Source organism: Bacillus rossius, chromosome 3 (genome assembly GCF_032445375.1).
Source record: "Bacillus rossius redtenbacheri isolate Brsri chromosome 3, Brsri_v3, whole genome shotgun sequence".
Taxonomy (NCBI): domain Eukaryota; kingdom Metazoa; phylum Arthropoda; class Insecta; order Phasmatodea; family Bacillidae; genus Bacillus; species Bacillus rossius.
Genome location: NC_086332.1, coordinates 127512131 through 127534202, shown reverse-complemented (window position 1 = coordinate 127534202; position 22072 = coordinate 127512131).

The following is a 22072-nucleotide window of genomic DNA, read 5'->3' as shown; positions in this document are numbered from 1 at the left end:
GAAAAAAAACCAATGACTGTAATGGGAAAAAAGATGGCTGCCTGGTATGCTGTGCTACAATATGGCGGCCTGGTATGCTGTGCTACAAGATGGCGGCTTACAGCAATCGATTGTCATACATAAAATTATTTTATTTTCAAAAATGGCTGTTCTGGATACATCCTAGCAACCAAAATTATTATTTTTTTCCAATGTTGACGGAAAAAATAAACATGGCGGCCGCATAGCAGCCGACAATATATATTTTATATTTCCCGCTTACCACTATAAAAAATATAAACATGGGGGCCGCATAGCAGCCGACAATATATATTTTAAATTTACTGTCTACCACTATAGAAAATATAAACATGGCAGCCGACTAGCAGCCGACAATATATTTCAAATTTCCAGCTTACCACTATAAAAATATAAACATGGCGGACTACATCCGTTTTTAAAAATTACACAACACAAAATTTTTCTAAGCATCGCTGACTACCATTCCAAAGGATGACAGATCGAATCCCCGCTGCCGCCTCCCATTTTTGTACTTATATAAATAATTCAGGCGCGCGCGACACCAGCGCTCCCTAGCTTCTTAATTTAGAACCATCGCCACAGCCTCCACGTGACGTCAATAACCACCTAACGATTCCCTCCACGTGGCTCCTGGCAACGCCCACCCGGCCACGTGGTGCCACGCCCACCTCTTGCCACGCCCACCCGGACATGTGGTGCCACACCGACCTGTTTGATTGTTGACACGGTCCCCAAACCGGCACGGTCTCCCTACTCTCGCCATAACTGGAGTAATGATTAATTGCATACTTATGCATTAAGGCCTGAAAAGTTTTATTGTAAAATTGCGCCCCAGCATTGCTTTGAATATTCTTACAATGTCCTGCCTCTTTTAAAATACTTTCAATGGCTGCGGTGACTAACATTCCTGTCTTTCGTTTAAGGGGCCTCCCTATTAGCATCAGAAGTTAGCGGAACACTATGTTTCTTAAATAATGATGGGACTTTATTAATCGACACTACGAATCTGAAAATTTTTCACCCACGAGAAGATACTATACGAATTGTGTGTATACGTTTACATTTTTGTATTTTTCTATCAAAATATGAAATAAAAAATCACCAACTTGTCCAACTTTGGGGCCATTTTATACTGCTTAGGATAATGACAGAAAAAAAGTACATGTCTAGGCAAAAAGTAATTTTTTTCTGAAGAAATTCATGTATTTAAAACATATAGTCATCGCTTTAAATTCCGAGATTTCTTTTCCGCAATTTCTGCAAATCCTGAAAGTTTTCCACCGTCTCGTGCTGCCGCTCGGCGAAGCCAGCTCGCAGCCCACAGCTCAGGTAGCGTGGTGGGGGAACCCGTGCCTGCCTGTGTGTGCATTCGTGCGTGAGAGGGAGACAACCCACAACCGGCAACGGTAAAAGATAATTCCGTGACCGAAAAAAATTCTCAGAATTGCTTTTAGTGTGCCTCGCCACAGTACCATGTGCTCGACTTACTCTGTGTGTATATTTGTGTATCTCTAAAACATTGCTTTTGTTTAAACTACAAATATCCTAAAACTTACAATACTAGATCATGTATTACGAAATAAAGTATTGAAACTGATCAATCAACACATTGAATGTTGTCGTACAAACTATTTATTGGTGGCTTTACAGTCTCGCTAGCTAATTCGACAAAATTTATATTTAACTTTTAACATGAAAATACACTTCATTGTTTTTCCTTCTATTTTTAATAAATATTCAAAAAACAATTATTATACTACCCAATAATTTTTTTTAATTATTTTAGTTTTCCAAAATGATTTTACACATCTTATGACGCTGGGAAAAAAATTTATACTGGTATTAACCAAATGGTTAACTATTTACAAAAGTTTTGATACTTAAAAATGTAGGTTTATATAAAATGTATCTCAAACTAAAAGAAAAATCATATTTTGAAAACTAAATTTTATTTTGCTACGCTTTTTGGTTAGATAGATATCTGATGGTCTGCACTGTTTTAAAAATGTTCATGGAATGATAAATAAATAATAAAAACTAGGGAAGTTCTATATTAAATAAGTTGGTCAGAAGTATTTAAATGTTCCTCCTGGCGCAGGAGTCACGAGGAGGATTGAAGATGGGGTCAGTGACCGATCGCTCACATATGTAGTTATGGATGGTGCGTTATTAATTACAAAATCCAAAAACAATTTTGAAGTTAAAAAGTATAAATAGTAGCAATGTTTAATAAAGATGATGTAATTTTTCAGATAAACTTATTCCTACAGCTCGATTAATTAATAAGGGCAGGAAATAAATTTTTTACAGCAATTCTACAAAATTATTAAAATTTTACTAACCACAATTAATTTATCCAAAAACCAAAATTAAGTAAATATTGCCCATACATTACAACATCTACGAAAGAACCTTGCAAATTATTTTTGTTGGATGCATTATTTTGCATTCAAGTTCTTTTTTTTAATACTTCACCTACTTATAATTGTTACATATTTGGCACATGGTCCGTCACGCCCAATTAAAGGGCCTGAATAAGTAGAACGCGTTTCTGATCAAATTTCACGCCTGTTACTTTACCTGCAAACCAGAGCGGTGTGAAATAAATTATCGTACACTCGTGACGTTGGCAATCAACTTAAATATTTATGAGTTAAAACAAAACATAACTATAATGGATAATCAAAAAAATTGTAAAATTTTGAAAGCTTGTTCTGTTTTTATATAGTACACAAAGCAGTTAAACCATAAATTATTTGTTGTTGAAAAAAAATAATCCTTAATCTTTCGTGCTTTTTTCCTTGATTTTTATTTCCAGATATTTCCGTTGTAGTAATACCTACTTATATATATAACAATATAGCAATCTAGAAAAAAAAATTAAGGTCGCCTTATTCCAAATATGAGACGTTAGTTAACTATGAATATAAATTCGCTTTACAACCACAGCTTGTACACAAGTCGTAAAAAAGCACGGGTTATACTTACAGGCCGTGTTGAACTTAGTAGGTTTATGACAAATACAACAGCAATAAACATATGGCTGAGTCTGCTTCCATGTACACATTTTTTTAAGTTATCAATTGGAGCCAATGAATATAGGAGCCAATGAATATTGTAGCCAATGACTATTGGAGCCAATGACTATAGGAGCCAAAAGACTGATGGAGCCTTTTGGAGCCTGTTGGAGCATTCGGAGCAATTGGAGCCAATTGATATTGGAGCCCATGAATATTGGAGCCCATGAATATTGGAGCCGATGAATATTGGACCCAATGAATATTGGAGTCAATGTATATTGGAGCGAGCGAATTAATGGAGCCAATGAATAATGGAGCCAATGACTTATGGAACTACTAACTGGTGGATTCATAGACTGATAGAGACATTATATCCTAACTTAACACTGACGATCGCCTCCTACCGAGTTGAATGTAAGTGCGAATGTACCTCATTTTCGTTAAATGAGCTTTCGTTTTGAAGAATGTGCTTCCTTTTTATTGACGTCGCGTCCAAAATGTGCTGCCTTTTTGTTGATGGAGCTTCTATTTTTAATGTTGTTTTGACTCTAGTATTATAGTAAATTGTTCTTGATTTGACTAGCGTATTATTATTCCACCCGGTTCATGTATATAAGCGAGTCCTAGACATCGGGTCGCTCAGTTTGTTGTTACTGACGTCGACGGTGTAAGGATCGCCTAATTTATTTCATCTGGTGCATAATTCGCGTAATTACTTGATCTTGCGAACTCGATGGCATCTTTACCGACTTTAACGACGAACTTGATGGACGATGTACCATCGTCTTTGGGACCCTTGTCGACAGCGACAACGAAGAAGGTGCAGATCCCATTGGCAACTACGACGTCAACAATGGAGGAGACTTCATCAGTCGTGGTACCACCATCAGAAGAGAGCTTAATGACTACAGAGCTGGCTGTGCAGGAAACCACGACGAACGACGATTCGACCTCGATGGAGACTTCAATGGATGCTGATTTGACAACTAACGAACATCGGTGCTGTTACTGCGACAAGATTTTTTCAAACAACAGCAATGCTCGACGACACGAGAGGAGCGAATGTGCTAAGAACCTTTATCGTAAAATTATTGGTTTTGAGAAATGTCATAAGCAGTTTGCTAGAAAAGATAATATGAAAACGCACATGAAGACGTGCAAAGGTCCTGTTGTGCGACAGAAAGTAAAGGTTTCGATGCAACAACGATGAATTAATGTTCATAAGAGTATGCCTGGAGATGGTAAAATCGCAGTAACATCGACATCTGGATCAGGTCTGAAAGGCTCGTCTTCATCACCACGGTATCCTTGCAGCTACTGGCTACTGTGATACGTCGTTCGCATTTTCCCATGTTGCACGAAGGCATGAGTGGAGCAAATGCATGAAGAATCCTTCTCGCATGAAGTTTCGCTGTGATGAGTGTCATGAATGGTTTACTCGAATTGATAATTTGCGACGACATGCGAAAAAATGTAAAGGTGAAGTCCGTGCGCCTACTGCAGAACTACCTGCAGAAATTTCGACTCCTCGGTTTAGGTTGAAGGCTCGTGAGCAAAAAGGCAATAAAACAGATGCGCAGCAACCGATTGATATGGCATCTGGACATGGAACTAAACCTAAGACTGTGGTCGGTGCTCTACAGGTGAATGATAATGGCTTCTACTTGACGCAGTCTGCATTTCGTGGAACGTTGAAAGACTACTATTATTTAAATACGTTAGGTGAGACGAAGGACATTTGTAATTTTCTTGATGATATCAGACAGGACATAATCAATCAGCTTACTGATGATGTAGCAACAAACGGGCCTTTGAAATATAACTTGTGGTTGGACTGTATATATAGAATGCCATATCCGTTAGATGACAAATTGAAGAAATGTGCATTCAAGACATCGGCTGCAGTAATTTACAGTTCTGACGATGTAAAGCAAACTGTTAAAAACGGTATCCAGAAAATCTGTCAAGAAGAGGAGAACTATGTCAGTAAAGGTTCTGGTTGGTCTCTGTCTAGTATAAACAGATTGGAGCTAAGAATTAGTCATTTCACGCCTATGCAGGGTTAAATGTTTATAAGATTTCTGGCTTTCGCGAGTGATCCTGTAGTAGAATAGAAATGTTGTAATAAATATTATGTTTGTGAAAGAACTTGCGGTGTTTTATTTCTTGAACCTTACACTTTTCTAGTATTTAAATTAAATTTGTTTTTAGCTTCGACCTTAGATCGAACCAAGTATCGAATCTATCATTACTTGAATGAGTGATTTTTTCGGTGAATTTAGGAGTGAATGATTAATAAAATCCGCGAAAGGTAATGGAAAACAGAATCTAAAATTTATTTAATAATTAGTTACAACTGTCACTGGTCAAGAATCGAACCGATGACAGGAATCCATCGATTCAATTTGTAAATTAATAATTGATTTTTTCGGAGACTTTTGGAATTTTTCCCGCATTTCTAGCTAAATAATTACATGATTTCAAGATGGCTGGCACCTCAGTAATAATAAATGATTACTGCACTGTATCAGGTTAGAATAAAACTAGCATGATGGTAAGACGAGTACACACAAGATGGTGTCCTCCAGCAGACGAAAACACGATGGTGGCAATGACCACTAGCAGGCGGTAGCTCCTGGTAGCATGTACTGAACATAAAATGATGGATCCATGATGGACGTCAAGGTCAAAGTCAAAGATCAAGGTCAGGGTCAAATTTCAAATTCAAGGTCAAAGTTCAAGGTCAAGGTCAAAGTTCAAGGTCAAGGTCAAAGTTCAAGGTCAAGGTCAAAGTTCAAGTACAAGGTCAAAGTTCAAGGTCAAGGTCAAAGTTCAAGTACAAGGTCAAAGTTCAAGGTCAATGTCAAAGTTCAAGATCGTGTTCAAAGTTCAAGGTCAAATTTTTAGGTCAAGGTCAAAGTTCAATTTCAATGACAAAGTTCAATGCCAACAGACGAGGTTAAATGTATGGTGAACAGAAAATTATATTAACATGTCGCCAGCACACTCTAGCAGACGAAATCAATATGGCGGTCTCCAGTGGACGAAGACAAGATGGCGGAAATGACGTCATACCAGCTTTCGATATATACCTTGATATTGGTGGTAGGTCAGTCTGAAGGTGGCTTCTGTGGAGGAAGGATCTGATGTTTTTTTTTATTTTTTGTCCTCACCGGTTTCGAACCAAGGACGGGAATCGAAATAATCCATCAGAATTCTATTAAGTTAATTTTTTGATGAATTTTGGAATTTTTCCCGATTTTCTAACATAAAAATTATGGATTTCCAAGATGGCGTCTAAATTTCAAGATGGCGACCATAACTGTAATTGCAACATTTATAGGATCCAATATGACGGTCGTAACATAAAGTGTAACGATGACATAGTACTCAACCAAGATGGCAGGTGAAACGAAATATACATCATTGGTTTTTAATATTTTTATTATTTAATTCGATTAAATCATTTTGTTAATGATTAATTTAAAAAAAATTCCCGATTTTCTAACATAAAAATTACAAATTTTCAATTTGGCGTGCATAATGGAAATTGCAATGGTGACATCATAATCCAAGATGGCTGTCATGAAATCCTTATTCCTAGAAATGGCTTAACGGAAGCTGAATTTTTTATAAATTTTACATTTTTTTTCATTAAAATGGGATAATAAATAAAGATTTTCAAGATGGCTGCCTTAACTAAAATTGCAACGGAGACGTCATAATCCTAAAAGAGGCTTATCGGAGGCTGTAAACATGGATGCTTAATCCTATTTTAGGAATTTGTGTTCTTTCTAAGGCAAAAGACTTTTGAGGTTTTTCGAAATCCTAATTTTCCCTCGAAACCGGAATTTTTCCCTCGAAAACGGGAAATTTTTCCTCAAAACGGGAATTTTTGAGTCATTTTGAGTCCTTTTTGAGGAATTTTGAGGAATTTTTGAGTCAAAAATGGCCGCTGTGACGTCACAATTCAAGATGGCGTACACCGACACACACACCACCGCCTGGCGCCTGGGCCAGAAAATACATTTACATACTACTAATACCTATTAGTTAAATTGTGTTTTTGCAATGCTCTCCCATTGCAGTAAAATTCTTGGGCAAATTGAATAGCATATAGTTGATCTTTAACATAAGCTTTTAGAATACATAAACGTAATAAATTATGTTCTCGTGATTTTAACAATTAAATATTTCTTCGCATGAAAAAATTAACTAACTAAAAAAATATTTCAGTAATTTATACTCAAGGACTAAATTTTTTTTTTTAATAATATTGTATGTATGTATACTTTTCTGAAAAAAAGTAGATTCAAGAAAACCAATTTTCTTCTTTTTTATTTTGATCTTGAACTTACTTGACAAGCAATATTGAACTTCAACTTTATACTTTCGGTATAGCACTTTTCGAATTATTCTTCTTTAAACGGCAATTAAAAGTAATGAATAAATAGCATTTTCCTCTATAATTATTGCAGCCGTATACTGAAAAGTTTAACTTTCCTTTATTTGCATGACGCGGAGCTCCTAACTAGACCAAACGTTTGTTATTTATTTTGAACGTTATATTTATGTTTCCTTACAAACTTAAATGAACCTTTTAACATTTAATTTCATCAAAAGTTATACAATATAAGTATCAAGTTAAAATATTTTTAAGTGAAGTTGTGGCTATTTTGTTGTTGAAAATGACACTCTTAAGTTTGAATGAATGTGAGATATGATAAAATTATGTTTGTAGTTAAAAACAGATAATTCATTTCAAAATTCAATCTTTTGTTACATGCATATTGCCAAATAAATTAGACAATATATTAAATTCTATGCATTTGAATCTATTCGTATATTCTGCAGCATTAATTGCTATAAGCAAATACTTATTACGTACAATGTACTTTTAGTCCTGTCGTAAAATTATACAATTTTAATCAAAAGTATTGTTTCGTCTATGCGGTTATGGCTGAAAAAGAAAAAAAAGGAATTTATATTATTTTTAAATTCGGTTATCAGTAAGAACACATATTTAGTGTAATATGACATATATTATTCTGTTTATTAAAACATTACTATCGATAACTCTATTTTAGGATTATCTGTCTATGTTATAGGTATTTCAACTTGATTCTTTTTCTTCGGCTTATGACAGCAGCAAATTTTGTTTTATCGCATATGTAATGTTTTTATGTTTTGCATATTATAATTAATGAGTTATTATTGTTAGCGGGTGAGGCTTTTTCACAAATGGACGCGTTCTTGGCGGCTAGCAGGTAGGACGCGTGTATTACGCAGGCTGGATAGGGAAGTACGACTGCGGGCGAGCTCCAACATGATAGAAGCAACGGGAGTAGTAGCACTCGGCTATTTGCATAGCAAGCGAAGCAAACTCTAAATTCATTACTAGTTGATGTTTAATATTTTGACGCAAAATAAAATTGTGAATTAGCTTACTTTGCTCATGCCAGGTTTTACAAGTTTTGTCAAAGTTAATTAAATGAATAAAAATTGTAACCCTATGCTGCTCGCTAACCGCAAGAAATTATCATGGTGAATAATAATAGTTTTAAGTCGACATGGAATATTATATGATTTTTATGGGATTGTGTTTTGGTAATGGTGTGTGTATTTTTAAGAAACTGTCTTGTGTATTTTATTACATTCACTTCACGTAACTAATTGTCTGAACGTAATGTTATTGTTTGTTTGTTTTAATATTTCGTTTTATTGAACAATGTTACATAGTTTTCCGCTTCGAGCGACTACAGAAATGACAATACAATTAGTTTACAGTGTTCCAAAAATTTTAGTTTCCTCTACTGTACATGGGGCGAATATGTTTTATGTTATGTTTACTGAAACCATTATACGCGCTAAGTGAGATGTTGCGATTGAGTAGAAGCGAAAATATGTCTTAAAACCCTGGTAATGTTATGAATTCCATTCATTCGTTTAATCTGTGATCCGGAGGGTCTTTTGTTAAGACTGAATACATGTAGTCCATTGAAATGTTACATGAGCTTTGCATTTTTTAGAGGACGCAATTTTATTTTTGGGACATGTTTGGGGGGTCAATAGAAGCTTAACCTCAAGTTTGTGGGGTCGCCACCCTTGTCCCCCAGCCGCCATCTTGGAAAAAAGGGTGCAAACACCTTTTTCGCGATATCTCGGAAACTATACGTCCTAAAAATAATTTGTAAAGACATAATTTGTAGCAAATTGCTTTGCCTACAAATATGCTTATATAACTTGTTGCCCTAAATTTAAAATTAAAGTAGTTATAAGCAAAAAAGTAAGAATATTTCTATAAAAATTTTCTTTTTTGCTTTATAACTTTTTTTCCATACATTTTACAAGACATTGCCTCAGACCAGGGGCGCAACAACAGGGGGGGGGGGGGGGCAAGGGTATTTTGCTCCCCTCTGAAACCTTGAAGTGGGGGCAAACAGGGGCAAAGAAAGTGCTGTGTAGTAATCAATTTTTAGGTTATAAAACTGCTTAAATAGCACCATTTTCCACCTTGAAATACAAATTATTCCCGGGGGAGGACCCCCGGACCCCCCGCTTCAATAGGGGGGATCAATGATTCTTTATAAAATGGTATATTGCCCCCCCCCCTTTGGAAATTTAGTTGTTGCGCCCCTGCCTCAGACCAATCTTGTAGAATGTCTTTTGAGAAAAAAATTTATCTATATTTTTTTTAAATTTCATTCATTTGAAAAGCTGTTACAGCGCTCCAAAGTTGATCGGGTTCGTCAATGCTCATGAGAATTCGGTCAAAACGAAATGTTTAACTTAGTTTGATGATCTTTTTTTTATTGTAAATACATTTTTTAATTTTTTTTGTTAAATCTGTACAACTTTCCGAAAAAAATCAATTACGAAAAAACACTTTTATTGATTTTCTTCCGACAACGATATCTCTCGAACGAATCAACCAATTTCGACCGGATTAGCGGCGATTGAAGTTGTTTTTTAAAGTTAAGAGTTGATTAGTTTTTTGAGTCGATCGGTAAAGCTGTTTAAAAGTTATTCCAAAAAATCAGTTTTTTCGATTTCTTTTAACGACGATAACTCACAAAAGAATTAACCGATTTTGACCTGGTTTGCAGCGATCGACGTAGTTTTTTATGCTTTAGAGCTGATTAGCTAAGCAGTTAAAAAGTTATTTAAAAAAACAGTGTTTCAACTTTTTTATTTTTGAGATTTCTCAAAATCTACTGGTCCGAATCGATTCAAATTTTTAGGAAATCTAAATTTAGTAGAATTCTTTGGAACCCCACTTAGTTCATTCCAATTGGTCAAACCGTTCAAAAGTTATAAGAGGGTTGCATACAGGGAAACGAGGGAAAACATTCAGGGAAGCTTCCTAGGGCCTCAAAACGTCTAGATCTGATAACAACTCGATTTTCGAAAAACTGGGAAAACCAATAACTTCCCGATTTTTTAAAATTTCCAATTTTCTTAGCGGAAAGTTAAAATACGCACCTACAGACTCTGTCTCATAGGTGGCGGGGAAAAGAGTTAGCAATGGATAAGTAAAGTTGTAGGTAGGGATTTAACAAAAATGTATTAAGAATATATTTATAATAAAAAAAGATCATCAAACTAAGTTAAACATTTCGTTTTGACCGGATTCTCATGAGCATTGACGAACCCGATCAACTTTGGAGCGCTGTAACAGCTTTTCAAATGAATGAAATTTAAAAAAAATATAGATAAATTTTTTTCTCAAAAGACATTCTACAAGATTGGTCTGAGGTAATTTTTTGTAAAATGTATGAAAAAAAAGTTTATTTGATTTTGGAAGGTTTTTTTAACAAACAACTAAATTAATTCAAAAATTTGAACTACTGCAAGCAAAAAATACTTTATTCAATTTTTATTTTAATATTAGCCATTGTATTCTACCTTGCTTACACTCTATCATCGAAAAAGATTTTTTTTTTGACAGAGATGAATACCGTAAATTAATACACAAAACATACATGTTTTCGTATGATACAATAACAGCTAGTGACAGTGACGAAACCAAAATTATTTTGATAGTTGTATAGAAAATCCCCAACAGTAGTGGTGGTATATTTACGGATTTCGTTGTAGATGGGTACTATTTCACAATAAAAAGGATCGATCGTCAATTATCAAAGCAGCCATATTTCGTATCTTCTTTGACAGCCTAAATACAGCACCAAATGACGTACTTGGCTAAAAATTAATTCCAACAGCATGTGTAGATTCCGGGAGGAGGGGAGAATCTCAGGGTGGCCCGAACCTCTCTGAAATAAAAAAAAAAAAGCCCGTCGGAGGGGGCCCGCTTGCATTTGCAAAATCTTCACGTTATCCCGCGGGCCTCATGGGAATCCTACAGATTTTCGCCCGTGATTCCAGCTATACATTTCACTGACACCTTGAGCACAACAGTCAGTGCACACTGAGTTCTTACATACCACCCGCACTTGTCTTCGATAAAATCTGAACTCAGGTGGATTCAGCGTAACTGACTAAGCCTGCAGTCTGAATCCACCTGTAGGCCGCTGTTGCAACAGCTAAGAAATTTACACTGCTCGTAAACAGTCTGTATGTAACTCGGAACGGGATTCCAGTTCATTCGTGTATATTTATTCATCATATTATGCAACGTTAAAGTCATTAAAAAATATTTAAAAAATAAAATGCTAAACATGTAATAAGTGCCAGAAAGTAATAATATGCTGTAATATTTAGTGTAACTAAATACGACGTGAACCCTAGAATACAAAGTTGACGATGTGTCGTTGGTGGGAACACTTGTTTGTTCGTGACATTTTTTTCTCTACAGAATTTTAAAGTGAGTTTGACATGCACTTTTTCTTCAGGAAGTAAGTTAAAAATTTGTTTGTCTTTATTGCGATTTCAAAAGTTGATTTGTGTCTAAGAGTAAAAATGTTTAATATTATTTTCATCATTTCATTCCCAGTTTTATTACTCAATCTATTAGTAAGACGTGATTTCTCGTCGCGGTGCGGAAGACTTTTATGAATGAAAGCATAACTGTTCGTGCAAAACCATTCATCACACAAATGTCAGTTTGAAAGTAAAATGATGGAAATTTTTTTAATTATAATAATTTTGACAATTTTTTTCCTGAAAACACAAGCTAACGCATCAATTTTTGGTGACAGCATTTTTTGTCATGTATGTAAATCTCTTAATTATGTAGAACGTTAATTAAAAAATAAAAATATATGTTTTAAACAGAATTGACGATTGTTTGCATTTCATGGATATGGACTGGATCGCAACACTAATTTAATGTTTCAAGTTAATAAACACTGTCAGGAAGCAAGCAAGGCAATGCGAGAACATTATCCTTTTGATTAAATGTAGCGAAAGGGAAAAACAGTCATCTTTCTTGCCACGATCTTGTTCGCAGATAAGGCAGGTATGAGCAGCAAATGGACTCCACACAATGACAAAAGAGCCTTCCCCTCCAACCCTCCCATTATTCCGCCCCCCTCGCTGAAACGCCCTCTCCCCCCTCCACCCAGGCGCAGGCGACAGGCTCAGGTATATCGCCCCGCCCAACCACTGGCCGTAGCACGAGGCCAGTGGCCCAACGCGCTAAAAAATTTTACTAGGGAGGCCCCTTAAATGGAACTGCATAACAACATTTGCTATACACATCTATAGCTGTAAGGATGTACTTGAGACCACTATTTATCTAACTGTACATTATCTCCACCAAATAAACCTGTAATAAATCACAAAGCCCATAGGTCAAAACACACCTACGAGGAAAAACTCTACGAATTCCGCGATGCAGCTCATTAGCAATCCCACATTGTGCGATGCTCATTTCGCAATATATTCCGCATTCTTCAACTCTTCAAGACATACATTCAAATTATCTCAATGCAAATCTGTAGGTATTCTGTCATATGTTTACCCAGGTAAAAAATGTCAACATGTGCATGTCTACACATATAAAAATACTACTGTATGATTCCTAGTTCCTCACACATAATATCGTCGAATCAAATCACTGAATTGGCCCTGGCCTCGCTAGGAGGTATTACATCAACATTTTCCGTGTATTTGAAATATCCCAAACCTTCCACGGCTCTAAGAACAGTAGCCAACCGTTGATACTTTGGTTGTTGCAGCGACTTTGAATATAGATACACATTCTCGATCCGAAGACCGTTCGGTTCCTTGATAAACTAAGTAGGACACATGTTTTTCCGCATTCGGACGGGCCGACAATCAAACATCTTACTGTCGAAGGTAATAAAGACCTATGCCGCTGGCCTCATCGGCCTGTGTAATTCGCACAGGCAGCGACTCTCACTGTGGCACTACTTCCATTACGCAACTAAACAGAAAACTATAAAAACAGTATTCTTATACCAAATTGAATCAGTAAAGTGCTATGCGTTGTACACGAAAGAAGGTACAAAAGGTGGAAAAATAATAAACTCTGTTATTAACAAACTGCCAGTAGAGTTACATCTGACGATATAATTTCTGCTGTCCAGCTGTCCAGGAACAAAACTTTCCACGAGGCTAGCACGCTGTGATACAGGTGTCAACTCCCTTGATGAGGCATGTAGTCTCCACGATAATAGCTATTCTAAAAGTGATACCCTAAGTGACAGACACATAGCCAATGGTATATTAACTAACAAATCCGCACAAAAAGCAAAGATTCCCGCAACGAAATTCAGGGGAAAAGACGCAGCATAGGGTGTCAATAAGATAATAAGAGTAAAACATAAGATTGGTGGCAGCTTCTTAACGAAGAAAAACAGTGCTAAAAAAGGTGGACTATTACATTTCATATTCCCAGCGCTGGCAGCGCTAGGCAGTCTGATAGGCGGAGCTGCATGAATAGCCACACCGTGAACAAGGCTAAAAACCGGGCTACCCCAAGTCCGGGGGAGGGGTCAAGGGGAGAAGAAGGAAGAAAGGTGGATAAAGGAAATGAAGATACTGAGTAACCTGCCAAAGCGACTCCTTACCAGCACAGACCTAAAGACAAAAATTAGGAAATTAAAAATTCCACATTTTAGAAATTTGTTTTTGAAGGATAATTTCTGTCGGCGCAGCTTCAGGTTGTGTACTTGTTCCAGACATTTGTTCCTGAGGGCTGGGAATTATTTCAGTAGTACTCTCGTAGGGTAATTCCTGTATGGTAGTGAGTTTTGCTCTCAACCTATGTGTGAGGGCGGGTATTTGTGGTCGGCATTTGTCAATTTATTTTCTGTAGACACCATTCAATTTACCTGCTGATAATACGGACAGTATTTGTGGAATCTAGTGGCGACGTGGTTAAGTCGCATGAGGATTCGTAATATGTTTGCTTTTTTTGTCTTGTTGTGAACATCATTAGCATAAGTGATTATGTCTTGAAATTGACTACATACAACATTGAACTCCTCTAGTGGGTAGGGTTACCAACTATTTCGCCCTGACCATAAGGGACACTGAACCCCACCTGACAGAGCGGGGGGTCCGGGGGCTCTCCCCCGGAAAAATTTGAATTTCTAGATGCAAATTGGTGCTATTTTAGCATTTTTTGTATCTGAAAATAAATTATGCACCTGGTTGAAATATTAACATTTTTTGTATTGGCCTAATAATTTTTTTGAGTGATGATTTTAATACATAAAGATATTTTTAGTTAACAAAGTATAAAAATTCCAGACAACTCATATGTGATTGAACATTGCTAAACTAACTTCAACTCTCTCCATTGCAAAATGTGATCAGAAAAAAAGTGGGGGATGGGGAGGTTGCTAAAGCCACTTAGCCCTTCCCCCGCCCCCTTAGATTAGAACCACCACTAGGGACACCATAACAAGCAACTTAAAAAAATATATTTTAATAAATGTATGCCTAACATATATTTTCTCATTTTTCATTTCACCAAATAAACCCAACTTTAAATTTAATGTCCTCTCGGGTATAGAGTACACAATATACAACATGCAAGACACAAACAACAATGTTTCACAAAAAAACTTAAATTGGCAACAAATGTTTTACAAAACTATCTACATTGACAAGGGGCTACTCCGCTACCTTGCATGTAGAAAACTCATATTTTTCTACTTTTTTTGCTTGAAGGAGTATTAATTGGTCATTTTTAATTTTTTCAAAATATTCCTGACAGCTGTAATTGTAATTAAGTGTGACAAAAATTTCTGATTTAATCAGTTTCAAGGAACACCTGTTTCTGTCATCGCACCATTTTTTTTTTTTTATAATTAAAAACATTCTTTCAACAAATGAGTTTGAGCCAGGTATGCTCAACACAAAAGAAATTAGTGTGTACATGTTGGGGATTTCAATGATGGAAATTTTTTTGAAAATATATAACCATTTCTTCTCTAAACTATCAAAAGACAGACTAGAAATTTATTTCCGAGTTTCTTTACACTTGCAAAATTCTTCATAAAAATCATCCGAATTAAAATTTTCAAAGCACACAAAAGATTTCAAGGAACTAACTACTTCTTCAAACATTGAAAACTCTAGTTGGTTATGCGTTAGATTCACAACACGTAGTTGTTTGCAAATATTTCCATCACTGAAATCAAAAGACTTGTCCAAATATGAAAGGCTGGCATGGTAAAAAGTAAGAAGATTGTCAATAACTATCGTTTGTTCGTGGGGCAGAAGATTTTTAAGCAATTTTTTTGCCTCTGTACCCACAAATTTGTCATTAATTCTGTTAACAAGTTTTTCTCTGAGGTCAACCATAACATCGAAAGTTTCAGTGACAGCTAATTTACTTTCTTCTAATTTAAGTATTGCTGCATGAAATATTTTTGAAACATTACAGAAGAAGGCTAAATAAACTTTAAGTTTATCTTCCCTTGTGCTGTCGTCATTTTGAAAAAACTGTTTCAAATAATATGGACAGTCCGTTATACTCTTAAAATAACTAGATACTGCATCAAAGTTCTGCCAAAGTCTGTCGACAGCTTTTCCTAACGAAAGCCATCTTGTTGGAACATGCCGTAATAGTTCACTGTATTCAATTTCCACAAAATCAAAAAATGATATAAGCTCTGCCCTTCTCTTAGCAGAACATGAGAAATGACCATAAGTTTTTCTGATAACATTTTCAACATCAATAGCAAGAACATCACTAGCATGTATACAACAATTATGAATCACGTGGGCATTGCAGTTCGCTTTAACTATCGTACTATTTTCAGTTTGCAAAAGTTTATGTACACTTTTATTTTTTCCAAAATTCACATTTTCATTATCTGCGGAGTATGACACCATTTTGTTGGGCGAGAGCTCAAATCGCTGAATACAATCATTCAGATTTTTGTGTATTTTGGCTGCAGACTCGTCAGAATCTTCTATGAAATTCAAAACCTAAAAAAAGCAAAATGAGTTGTGAGTGAAAAGTGTTTTACGGCTTTTAACAAGAATCTTAACAGATATTAAGAGCAGATGTGGATATGGAGCTGGAATAAAGGGTGGAGGAAACGGGAGTACCCAGAGAAAACCCACCCAACGGCATCTTACAGGCACGATTCTCACTTGCAAAAATCCGGAGATCCAGACGCCGCGGCCGCCACCCCTTCAATGAGTTAATGAAGGCTAGGACTACATAAAATGTAGATTGATAACATTAATATTAACGGTAAATTGCTTACCTTCCACTGAATTCCCTCGCAGGCATCAAAATAACGTACACAAACCGGAAACATTTTTCTATTTCCTTTGTTCGATGCATCTGTAGCAATCGAAAATAACTGTGCACACTTTTCCGGAGATTTCAGAAATGTTACGAAATCATTTACACTTTTAGGAGCCATAACATTCATGACAAATGCTTCGGCTTTTGTTCTTCCACACGATAATTTCCGCGCTGTTTCTGAATCACTGCCAAAAACATGCCGTATCGATTTTTTATTACAATCAAAACTGTTATAACTTAAACCATGCTTCGTATTGTGATAACATAGAGCTAGTTCAGATGCTACAACAGAATTTTGATCGCTAGTGCCTTGTTTTATGAAATAACTCTTTATCTTAGTTTTTTACTCGCATTTGCTTGTTGAACCGTGTTTCTATGTAACAATGTTGAAGCATGCTGTTTTACATCGTTTTCGCCGCCGTGTGCTATTGAAAACTCTCTTTTGCAAAGTAAACATTTGGCTTTGTAACTATTGTCACTACATGTTAGCCACTTATAGTAATGTTCCCATCGAACAAATAAACGCACAGCCGTTTCTTTTTTCGCGGTGGCGAATCGCACATTTTTTCAACTCAACGTTACCCGATTTACTCAACTTTATCCGTTTTCAACTCAACACAATATCAACATAAACATAACAGACTAAGCGCGGACAAGTGATGCCACCTGTCGGCGTCAACATGAACTATTTGGTGGCCAGTGAACTGCGAAGTAAACGGAGCCTCGCAATGTCGCAATACATATAACAGGCGGTGCGGCGCAGGCGGGAAAATACTTTTTCAATTTTATGCAGGTGTGTGAATTGAACTTTAAACAAGATACGGGAAATATCACGTCCCGTCCTGCCTACGTACGGGATAATTCTTTTAGTCACAGAATACGGGAAATGCCGTACAATACGGGACGGTTGGCAACCCTACATCAGAGTAATGTGAATGCAACCCATTCCGAAGTTGAGGATGAATGTGAGTTATACCTGACACACCTCGACACATCACAAAGAAAAGCAGTGGAAAATCTATGTCATAACTTCCCAGATGACTTGACAAAAAAAAACGGGTCGTTACCACAACGCCTAACGTACAATAACGCCGAATACCATAACGCCGAATTCCAAATTGACCACAACGCCGACGACCCGAAAACTGCTGTGTACCACAACGCCGAATGACCACAACGCCGAATGACCATAACGCCGAAAAATGTTGCTGCGGGAGTGCCAAATGAGCAAACTGAAAACAACTAAATGAATTTATGTGTGTTTCTCAAAAGTACCTTAACGCCGAAATACCACAACGCCGAATGCCATAACGCCGAATAGGTAATTGACAATAACGCAGAATTCAATGTTGACCACAACGCCGAATCCGTATTTGACCACGGCGCCGAATCCCTAGCGTGTTGCCTACCAGCCAGGAACCTAAACGCAGTATTTGGAAACTTATTTTCTTTATAACGAAAGCAGCAAAGTTTAGAATCTTATCTGTAGTTGTAAAGTGGCACAATTAATTAAAGTAAGTTAAAATTGTCAGTTATTATATGAATTGTTAGCGGTGATTAGTAGCCCCGGATACTTGGTGAACGGAATAGTTATTTATAAAATCATTCCTCTCGAGCTGTCTCCTCAGTTAATGCTTCGTTATCATTTCATTATAGCATTTAAACTCACTTCCATGTATCATTATTAACCCGCATGCCTAAGTTTCATTGTGCACTGTGGAGGTACATATAACTGAAGTAGCTATTCAAATGCTTGGAAAACATTTAAGTCTTGCAAGATGACTACATAACATAATTATGCATTGTATTAAGGTGGTTTGGACGCAATAATAGTTGTAGTTTTATATTTGTACCAATGTCCAACTTTTAAACATTGATTCCGGTTTTCAATGGTTTCCCGAAAGGATAATGCTGAAATGGCGCGGTTGAGATATTCGGGCGTTTTTAGGGTCTTGAAAATTACATTTCATAAATTCCTTACATATCGCAGGGGTTTGTGAATTTTTTCATGTTAATAATAAATCTTGTTCTAGCCGCAAATGCGTTCTTAAATGCGATATAAATGTTTTTAACAAAAAAAAAATAAGCATAGTACACCTAATAATTTTTTCTTGAACCATTCGTATTTATGTTACAGATTTTATGAAAGTATAATTAGCGAACATATTTTGCTGTTTTTTTTTTCCCCAGGGGCTTTATCTTGAGCCTAGCATAGATAGAAATTAGTGTGATGCAATAAATAATAAATTAAATATTATTTACTTGGCTACTGTAAATTGTATGCACCTAATTATAAATTTATATTATTAAAGCGTAGCGACGAATTAGTAAAATAGCATGTATGTAAACTGATCGAGCTAGAGTTAGGTCCCGTTCGTAAGTTTACTGCGCTCAAGAAAGGTAATTGGTTCGTGCAGGAGCCCAAGAACAAACTATTCTCTATACCACGAGGGTAAACGTTGCTTCCGAAGAGCCCGCTAGAATGCGTGGAGTGCTCTGCTAGGAGGTGCTTGGCGCGGCCAGTGTGCTAAGGAAGGCGCGCTGTTGTCACTTACTCGTCTGTTCTTTTCCAAGTCAACGAAGAGCGCCGGAAAGTCCAGAACACAAAACGTGACAACTTCGTAGTCGACAGTGTGAATATTTATTTAAACTAAATATATGTATGTTCAGTTCGAAAGCGTAGGTCAGAGATTCTATTGGGTTTGCCATAAATTTACGTTGCCGTGATGCAGTAGGTACTGTGCGTATAGTGAAAAATCGTTTAGTTTTTCTAGTAAGGCCTGTTCTACAATGCAACGGTAACGGAACAGACGGGATCGAAAACGAAAACGGATCGTTGTTCCGTTCCGTCCGTATTTTTCTCTTTCTACAACTACACAGACCCGTAAGAAAAACAGCCGGTAAATAGCAAGCGTGACGTCACATAAAACTAAGATTATCAAATTAATTACTTTTTAAATCTTTGTATATGTACGGTAGTATATCTGGAAATATATTAAATAGACATTTGGAAAGGAATTCCGAAATAATGGAATGCATAAATCTCCTCGTCTTACGTTTAAACATTTCATTTTAAAGTTTTTCTCCAACTTGTCATATATATAGTAAATATTTTACCATGAAAATCAGCAGTTCGTTAAAATTCATCACGACGAAAAACACGCGAACATTTAAATCACAACACTTGTTTCCATTTTGTTTCTGTAAAATAAAAATAAAAAATAAAAATTTAACAAAAATAAATCAAAACAAATTGCGGGAGGTTATGCTGTCCACCCTGGATAGTCAAGGTCACTGTGCGGAATGAGCGTTTTGTAGTAGGAGTGTGGGGGTGGTGGTGGAGGGTTAAACCAAATATTTTAGAATGACAATATAGGAAACTCGAGCCTTTTAACATGGTGAAAGCTGGCGACACCCGACAGCAGCGACCCTGGTGGCTTTGCCTAAAGGAACGCCCGCGAAATTAAAATTCCCATGTATTACAATGGGAGATACCAGCACAGATTTACTCTCGTCTCTTGAAATATTGTTGTTATCGTGAAATAAATTTACGGTCAATATATTTTTACTGAAACAGAGTATTCATATTTCAAAACAGTTACCCAATTTACAGAGCTATATTGATTTTTAAGACCATTAAATATAGTGTTACTGTAAACATAACAGACAACCAAATGACGCAAATCAGACAGTTTTTAATAATGAAACATACTTAACTCTAAACCTGAAATTTTGTAAATCACATATTTTATAAATATTCCGTGAAAGTTTAAAAAAAAAAATTTCCTCGAGGAACTGCTTAAAGTGAAAAAAACAACTTAAAAATTGAATATGAATTGTCCCGAACCAAAATTAAGTATTTTTAATGTTGCTAATTTAAGTCAACCAAACACTTATACAATTGAGATTAATTTAATTTATTTAACATAACCAAACACTTAAAACTAATTTACATTATTTTTATGTTGAAAACCAAACATAAAACCTTTGAAATCAATAATTTAGGTAAACTGCTTGAAATACTACAGTGACAACTAAGTCATTCAGCATGAGTGGAGCGCAAAAATACAAATTTGAGGATATTTAAATTATTTTTTAAGTAATGCTCTGGTTTAAAAATATACAATAAAAATTTAAAAACAAAATTATATTAAAAATAGATTAAAAAAATATTTTAAAACATTGAATGTTGAAATATGTATCATTGTTTCCAATAAGGCACCATCAGTTTTAAACAGTGGAAAAGGAATATTTGATTTAAACTATACACAAGTAAACATGGCTATAGCAAATATTGTAGTTCCTATTAAGATATTTGGCTATAGTTTCAGCCTTCGGAAAACTAAAAAACGACTTCTAGCAGCTAGATACATCGTAATTATTGCAACCAAACATTGCACAAACTTTTCCAGTCATTATAAATAACTTAAACAGGAGAAAACAAAGAAAAAACGTCAATTCAAAATTATCAAAATAACATTGTCTCAAATGCGCTTACAACGTAGGTCCAGGCTAGGCCGCCAGAATGCGCTGCTGAATGTGTCGCCCGTTTTTTTGACGACTTTCCTATATTGTCCTAAAATATTTGGTTGAACCATCCTCACACTACCATAAACCTGTTTAGGGACTTAAGTGGGGGGGGGGTGTGTGGTACATATCCCACATTGTAAACAAACAAACAACGTCTACCATCAAATACTAAGTACTATAACTACTATTATAAACGTTCATTTAGTAGTGTGTCAACGATGTGAGGGATATAATAGACTATAGATGATGATAATACACACAGATTTACGCAATTACTGAATGCTGGTTGTGATCTGCCATACCACTGGCGCTAAAATACTAAATTATTCCACGCTTGATAACTTAAAAAAAAATTATTTTCATATTTGAATTATTTTCACCTTGTAAACACCGCTCTTAAAGTGACAATAGATGGTTAAAACCACTATGCAAGACTAATTTATATTCAAAGTCATCCACCACTGCCGCGTCATAAGCTTGGAACAGTTTACCGACATCAGATTAGTCATCCCATGGCTGAGGGGATGACACTGACATCACGCAAAATGTTTATTCAGATCTGTATAATTGTGGGTGTGAGTGTACATGAACGTAATAGAATTGTAATTTTTTATATTAGTACTTAGTCTGCCACTTAGGAGTGTTTTTGTGTATTTGTAAAATTTATGTAATTGTATCGTTTGAGCATTGATTTTTAAATAACATATCAATAAAAATAAAGTGTATTTTAAATGTGTCCAGTGTAAGGAACGTTAGCATGCCCTCTGCGCTTTTAAAGACGTTCATAAATGAGAATGAATCACTG